The sequence below is a fragment of the Bos taurus genome, chromosome 11 (assembly GCF_002263795.3).
Source record: "Bos taurus isolate L1 Dominette 01449 registration number 42190680 breed Hereford chromosome 11, ARS-UCD2.0, whole genome shotgun sequence".
Classification (NCBI taxonomy): Eukaryota; Metazoa; Chordata; class Mammalia; order Artiodactyla; family Bovidae; genus Bos; species Bos taurus.
Genome location: NC_037338.1, coordinates 79,650,006 through 79,658,699, shown reverse-complemented (window position 1 = coordinate 79,658,699; position 8,694 = coordinate 79,650,006). Strand labels below are relative to the sequence as shown.

Genomic DNA, 8,694 nt, shown 5'->3' with positions numbered 1-8,694 from the left:
AAAGTAAAGTTGCTCAGTCATGTCCGACTCTTAGCGACTGCATGGACTGCAGCCCACCAGGCTCCTTCATCCATGGGGTTTTCCAGGCAAGAGTACTGGAGTGGGGTGCCATTGCCTTCTCTGACATTACAAAAGGAAACTTTCCTTATTGGAAAAAGACCTAAGAAAAGACACTGAGATATATTAATAATGAGAATTCATGAAAAATATTCATTACCTAGACATATCGTATTTTCAGGACAATGAAATTGTTCCAACGATGGGGGAAAGTAAATAAACAATTGTTACTTGCCAAAGAATACAAATCAGCCTTTTGTAAAGCTGATAGGAAATGAAAAGGCCTCTGAGGAGGGTGTGGAGCAATGATGTGAGGCCCTAAATCTGTACCTACTTGAAGTTTTGTTCATTTGCAATGGAAAATAATTATAATTTACCATACTCAAAGCATCAGAAAAGTGATTTACATACACAGTTTTCCTCCATATATGGGAGGCCTTGGTTCCAGGGCCTATGACCTATGCTTAAGCCCCATAGCTGGCCCTACATATCCATGGTTCCACATTCACAGATTCAATCAACCACGAATCACATACTACTGTATTTATTTTTTTTAATTCTTGTATGTGTGAACACATGAAGTTCAAATCCATGGTATTCAAAGGTGAACTGTATTAACTTTTTTCACCATGTCAACAACTCCTTGAGGAAGAAACTATTATCTCTATTTCACAAGTGAGGAAACTGAGGTACACATAAGTAACTGACTTATCCAAACTCACACAGCAGTGGAATCATAATTCTATTATGATTCATATTTATTTCTTAATATTGCAATATTTCTTAATATTGCCTATTAAGGCAATCTGATTTCTGAGACCTCACTCTTCAATACCCTGAGAGTAAATCAGCAGGCAAAATAAATGTGATAATTCACACCCATATATATATATATATATATATATATATATATATATATTCATATAACAAAGAAGCCAGAAAGAAACATTGAAATTAGAATGTTCAGAATGCTAGAAAAAAATAAAAGAAGGAATAGAATTCCTGAGAAAAGTATTGGTTGTTTTAGGGGGAAAAAGAATAGACAGAATTGAAAAGGAGCAAGTATAAACTCTAAATTGAAAAATTTTACTCAGTCACTAAATTTAAAAAAATATATCAATAGAAAGGTACAATGGTATACTTAGAAAAAATATAAAACTCCTAGAGGAGAACATAGGCAAAACACTCTCCGACATATATCACAGCAGGATCCTCTATGACCCACCTCCCAGAATATTGGAAATAAAAGCAAAAATAAACAAATGGGACCTAATTAAACTTGAAAGCTTCTGCACAACAAAGGAAACTATTAGCAAGGTGAAAAGGCAGCCTTCAGAATGGGAGAAAATAATAGCAAATGAAGCAACGGACAAACAACTAATCTCAAAAATATACAAGCAACTCCTACAGCTCAACTCCAGAAAAATAAATGACCCAATCAAAAAATGCGCCAAAGAACTAAATAGACATTTCTCCAAAGAAGACATACAGATGGCTAACGAACACATGAAAAGATGCTCAACACCACTCATTATCAGAGAAATGCAAATCAAAACCACTATGAGGTACCATTTCACGCCAGTCAGAATGGCTGTGATCCATAAGTCTACAAGCAATAAATGCTGGAGAGGGTGTGGAGAAAAGGGAACTCTCTTATACTGTTGGTGGGAATGCAAACTAGTACAGCCACTATGGAGAACAGTGTGGAGATTCCTTAAAAAACTGGAAATAGAACTGCCTTATGATCCAGCAACCCCACTGCTGGGCATACACACTGAGGAAACCAGAAGGGAAAGAGACACATGTACCCCAATGTTCATCGCAGCACTGTTTATAATAGCCAGGACATGGAAGCAACCTAGATGCCCATCAGCAGATGAATGGATAAGAAAGCTGTGGTACATACACACAATGGAGTATTACTCAGCCATTAAAAAGAATACATTTGAATCAGTTCTAATGCAATGGATGAAACTGGAGCCTATTATACAGAGTGAAGTAAGCCAGAAAGAAAAACACCAATACAGTATACTAACGCATATATATGAAATTTAGAAAGATGGTAACAATAACCCTGTGTACGAGACAGCAAAAGAGACACTGATGTATAGATCAGTCTTATGGACTCTGTGGGAGAGGGAAAGGGTGGGATGATTTGGGAGAATGGCATTGAAACATGTATAATATCATGTATGAAACAAGTCGCCAGTCCAGGTTCAATGCACGATGCTGGATGCTTGGGGCTGGTGCACTGGGACGACCCAGAGGGAGGGTATGGGGAGGCGGGAGGGAGGAGGGTTCAGGATGGGGAACACAGGTGTGCCTGTGGCGGATTCATTTCGATGTTTGGCAAAACTAATGCAATGTCGTGAAGTTTAAAAATAAAATAAAATAAAATAAAAAATTTGGCAATTTTAATTTGAAGTTAAATTTAAATACTGAATCTACAGCAGGAGAAATAAATTAGGATTGGAATTATCATATACATACAATTATGTACAAAATAAATAAACAACAAGGTCCGACTGCACAGCACAGGAAACTATATTCAATACTTTGTAATAACCTGTAATGGAAAAGAATCTGAATCACTTTGCTGCACACCAGAAACTGTCACACATTGTAAACCAACTATACTTCAAAAAAGAAAGACTCTAGACCGGAGGAAATCTCCCAGAATGCCACCAGAAATCTACTAGAGCTCATCAATAAATTGGGTAAAGTTTCAGGATACAAAACTAATATGCAGGAATGTGTTGCATTTCTATACTATAACAACAAACTATCAGAAAGAGAAATTAAGAGTTCCACTTATCATCACAGCCAAACATAAGAAGCAAAGGTGAGAAAAATTCATAAAATAATTCTCTCAATACTGCGTTAGGAGTGAATTTAAATAAGGAGTTAAATAAAGACTTCTACTTGGAAAATAAAGTTAGTTCTGAAAGTGAAGTTGCTCAGTTGTGTCCGACTCTTTGTGACCCCATGGACTGTAGCCTACCAGGCTCCTCCCTCCATGGGATTCTCCAGGCAAAAATACTGGAGTGCGTTGCTATTTCCTTCTCCAGGGGATCTTCCCAACCCAGGATCCAACCCGGGTCTCCCACATTGCAGGCAGATGCTTTAACCTCTGAGCCACCAGAGGAAAACGTACAAATTAAAAACAAAGAAAGAATAAGAAAATAGATGGTTCTTTGAAACTAACCAATTAATTGGATAAACTTTCAGAATACTAGGCAAATATGACAAAACTAGAACTAAGATGCAGAGACAAAAGACTAAATTACAAAGAAAATTAATTATATATATATATTTTTAAACTCATATGAAATCCTGATGAACTAAAAACACTGTTTATTCACAATAAAAACTCAACTTGGAATAGAGGGCCTAAATGGAATATAACCAAGGACAAAAATTGACACTACCCCTAAACATGCAAATCATACTTAAAAACTCTGGAATTCCCTGGTTGTCCAGTGGTTAGGGCTCCAGGCTTCCACTACCTGGCCCTCAGGCTCAATCCCTGATCAGGAATCTAAGATCCCACAAGCTGTGCAGCATGGCAAAAAAAAAAAAAACTAGAAAAACCAAAACAAGAGAGAGAACGAACTTATTTTGATTCTTGGTAAAGTACTTATCTGAGTTTTACAGTACTCTTCAATTTAAAATCCTTTCCGATTTACATGGTGCAGTAAGAAAAAAATTTCTATATATATATATGTATACTATGAAAGTATGTATATGTATGTATACTATGAAAGTATGTATTATATAAACATAATATTGCATGTCAACTGTATTTCAATAAGATACATAACAAATAATTTAAAAAGAAATAATAATAACAAACTCTAAGCTTGAATGGTTTAATTGGAAAAGTATTTCACATATTTAGAAAGATTACCTCTCATGTTACATGAGCTATTCCAGCAACACACTCTAAGTCTTTGTTCTAAAACTATTATTTTTTAATTCGTCAAACTTCATAGATTAGAAAGAGACCTGGACATCCTCTCAACTTGTGAGGAAACTCAAAGTGAAACAGAAGCCATGCCAGGAAGCAGGCTGGAAGACAGCCCCCCTTTCCCAAGAAGATTTGGGAAAACCAAACAGATTTTCTCTGCTTCAGCTTCAATTTTGCTTTGTCCCTGAAAGGACTTTTCCCAGTATGATCCCTTTACTCCACACCCGTCAGTACTCCCAGGCCAGCCCAACTCTGAGAACATGTGGACAATCTTTGTTTATAGTAACTCTGTCCTCACAAATGGGAGATAATGGACATTTTACCAGAATGATTATTCAAAACAAAAATCCAGGCTTCTGGTTTAAATGAAAAAACAAATTCACATTTATCTCTGCCCCATCTTGAAAATACATCCAAGCCCAATAAAAAGTACAGAATGAGAAAAAGTGCATAAACTGGTCATTTAGAAAAGGGGACATCAGCAGATCAAAGATACTGTTCTTTCAGTGTTTCTTCCATTTTCTCTGTATTGCAAAATAACACAAATTCATTGTAACTAGCAGGACAAAATGAGACAATCAGCCCCCTTCCTCCTCTTTCAATCTTTCTTATAAACTTAAAGCCACCAATACCAACCTGTTGGATAGAATCCTTTCAGGATTATGTACCTTTTAAGTATAATCTTTTAGGTATAATCTTCATCCTTTCTTATGGCCAAGGAAGACAAATATAGACCATCCATACACATATAAAAGAATTCAGAATGAACGTCATGGGGTCTTTGATTTTTACAGAAATATTTATGATACTACTGGGCAAATTGCTTATTTTACTAAACAATGCATTCTGGGCATCCCTTCAGGACTATGGTATCTAACTCACTCTTTTAGATAACTGCATAATATTCTACATGATCAGTATTAACATAATTTGTGCAAGCATAGTCAAAGCTATGATTTTTCCAGTAGTCATGTACAGAGGTGAGAGCTGGACCATAAATGCTAAGTGCTAAAGAATTGATGCTTTTGAATTGTGGTGCTAGAGAAGACTCTAAAGAGTTCTGTCGACTCCAAGGAGATCAAACCAGTCAATCTTAAAAGAAATCAACCCTGAATATTCACTGGTAGGACTGATGCTGAAGCTGAAGCTTCAATGCTTTGGCCACCTGATGTGAAGAGATGACTCATTAGGAAAGAGTTGTCTTTTCCCACCTGATGCTGGGAAAGATTGAAGGCAAGAGGAGAAGAGGGTGGCAGAAGATGAGATAGTTAGCATCACCAACTCAATGCACATGAATGTGAGCAAACTCCAGGAGATAGTGAAGGACAGGGAAACCTGGAGAGCTGCAGTCCATGGGGTTGCAAAGACTCAGACACGACATAGTGACTGAACAATAGCAACGACACACTACTGATGGATGTTCATTTCCAGTACTTTGCTTCTAAAAACAATGCTGTAATGAACCTTCTTAAACATGATGCTTCTATTTTTATAGAAGAGAGTATCAAAGTAAGATTGCAAAATTTTAAAAATGTGATTTTTAAATAGCTATTACCAAATTATAACAATACAGCAATTCATGTGCTGAGCAGCTACATATGAAAGTATCAGTTTCTTGTTAACCTTACCAACACTTTTATTTTTGACAATCTAAGGAGTGAAAAATATGATCTTTGTTACTGCATACATCTTTCTCTGAATACTAGTGAAGTGGGTATTGTTTAGTATGAATATGATCAGCTTAGATTTTTCTCCTTTGATTTTTCACATCTACCCATTTTTGTGAGTTTATGGGCTTTCCTGATCAATTTGTAAAACTCTATTGATTATAAATGGCTCAGCGGGTAAATAATTCACCTGCAATGTAGGAGATAGGAGATGTGGGTTCAATCCATGGGTTGGGAAGATCCCTTGGAGGAGGAAAATGGCCAACCAATCCAGTATGCCTGCCTGAAAAATCCCATGGACAGAGGAGCCTGGCGGGCTACAGTCTAAAGGGTCACAAAGAGTCAGACATGACTGAGAGACTAAGTATAAGGTTTGTAGTGGTATTAACTTCTCCCATTCAAAAGGCTGGGAAATCTTTCACCTATTATCTACTTTTTAAACACACTCATATGTAAACTATACATTATAAGTATTATATATCTTTCACCTATAATCTATTTTTTAAACACACTCATATGTAAGCTATATGTTATAAATATTATATACTTATATATGTTAAGTATAGATAAGGTTAAATAAAATAAGCAGGATGACAATATACAGCCTTGACAAACTCCTTTTCCTATTTGGAACCAGTCTGTTGTTCCATGTCCAGTTCTAACTGTTGCTTCCTGACCTGCATACAAATTTCTCAAGAGGCAGATCAGGTGATCTGGTATTCCCAGATCTCTTGAAGAATTTTCCACAGTTTATTGTGATCCATACAGTCAAAGGCTTTGGCATAGTCAATAAAGCAGAAATAGATGTTTTTCTGGAACTCTCTTGCTTTTTCCATGATCCAGCATATGTTGGCAATTTGATCTCTGGTTCCTCTGCCTTTTCTAAAACCAGCTTGAACATCAGGAAGTTCACGGTTCACATATTGCTGAAGCCTGGCTTGGAGAATTTTGAGCATTACTTTACTAGCGTGTGAGATGAGTGCAATTGTGTAGTAGTTTGAGCATTCTTTGGCATTGTCTTTCTTTGGGATTGAAATGAAAACTGAACTTTTCCAGTCCTGTGGCCACTGCTGAGTTTTCCAAATTTGCTGACATATTGAGTGCACTTTCACAGCATCATCTTTCAGGATTTGAAATAGCTCAGCTGGAATTCCATCACCTCCACTAGCTTTGTTCGTAGTGATGCTTTCTAAGGCCCACTTGACTTCACGTTCCAGGATGTCTGGCTCTAGGTCAGTGATCACACCATCGTGATTATCTGGGTCAAGAAGATCTTTTTTGTACAGTTTTTCTGTGTATTCTTGCCATCTCTTCTTAATATCTTCTGCTTCTGTTAGGTTCATACCATTTCTGTCCTTTGTCGAGCTCATCTTTGCATGAAATGTTCCTTTGGTATCTCTGATTTTCTTGAAGAGATCCCTAGTCTTTCCCATTCTGTTGTTTTCCTCTATTTCTTTGCATTGATCGCTGAAGAAGGCTTTCTTATCTCTTCTTGCTATTCTTTGGAACTCTGCATTCAGATCTTTATATCTTTCCTTTTCTCCTTTACTTTTTGCTTCTCTTCTTTTCATAGCTATTTGTAAGCCTTCCCCAGACAGCCATTTTGCTTTTTTGCATTTCTTTTCTATGAGAATGGTCTTGATCCCTGTCTCCTGTACAATGTCACTAACCTCATTCCATAGTTCATCAGGCACTCTATCTATCAGATCTAGGCCCTTAAATCTATTTCTCACTTCCACTGTATAATCATAAGGGATATGGTTTAGGTCATACCTGAATGGTCTAGTGGTTTTCTCTACTTTCTTCAATTTAAGGCTGAATTTGGCAATAAGGAGTTCATGATCTGAGCTACAGTCAGTTCCAAGTCTTGTTTTTGCTGACTGTACAGAGCTTCTCTATATTTGGCTGCAAAGAATATAATCAATCTGATTTTGCTGTTGACCATCTGGTGATGTCCATGTATTGAGTCTTCTATTGTGTTGTTGGAAGAGGGTGTTTGTTATGACCAGTGCATTTTCTTGGCAAAACTCTATTAGTCTTTGTCCTGCTTCATTCTGTATTCCAAGGCCAAATTTGCCTGTTACTCCAGGTGTTTCTTGACTTCCTACTTTTGCATTCCAGTTCCCTATAATGAAAAGGACATCTTTTTTGGGTGTTAGTTCTAAAAGGTCTTGTAGGTATTCATAGAACCGTTCGACTTCAGCTTCTTCAGTGTTACTGCTCGGGGCATAGACTTGGATTACTGTGATATTGAATGGTTTGCCTTGGAAACGAACAGTGATCATTCTGTCGTTTTTGAGATTGCATCCAAGTACTGCATTTCGGACTCTTTTGTTGACCATGATGTCCACTCCATTTCTTCTGAGGGATTCCTGCCCGTAGTAGTAGATATAATGGTCATCTGAGTTAAATTTACCCATTCCAGTCCATTTCAGTTTGCTGATTCCTAGAATGTCGACATTCACTCTTGCCATCTCTTATTTGACCACTTCCAATTTGCCTTGATTCGTGGACCTGACATTCCAGGTTGCTATGCAATATTGCTCTTTACAGCATTGGACCTTGCTTCTATCACCAGTCACATCCACAGCTGGGTATTGTTTTTGCTTTGGCTTTATTTAACTTATTTGCAGAGTACATCATGAGAAACGCTGGACTGGAAGAAATACAAACTGGAATCAAGATTGCCAGGAGAAATCTCAATAACCTCAGATATGCAGATGACACCACCCTTATGGCAGAAAGTGAAGAGGAACTCAAAAGCCTCTTGATGAAAGTGAAAGTGGAGAGTGAAAAAGTTGGCTGAAAGCTCAACATTCTGAAAACGAAGATCATGGCATCTGGTCCCACCACTTCATGGGAAATAGATGGGGAAACAGTGGAAACAGTGTCAGACTTTATTTTTCTGGGCTCCAAAATCACTACAGATGGTGACTGCAGCCATGAAATTAAAAGATGCTTACTCCTTGGAAGGAAAGTTATGACCAACCTAGATAGCATATT

At 37.3% G+C, this 8,694-nt stretch overlaps 1 pseudogene; it reads right to left on the bottom strand.

Moving 5' to 3' along the window:
• Positions 1-7,472: 7,472 nt before the first annotated feature.
• On the bottom strand, positions 7,473-8,279 carry LOC132346521 (craniofacial development protein 2-like; annotated as a pseudogene).
• Between the last annotated feature and the right edge of the window lie 415 nt (positions 8,280-8,694).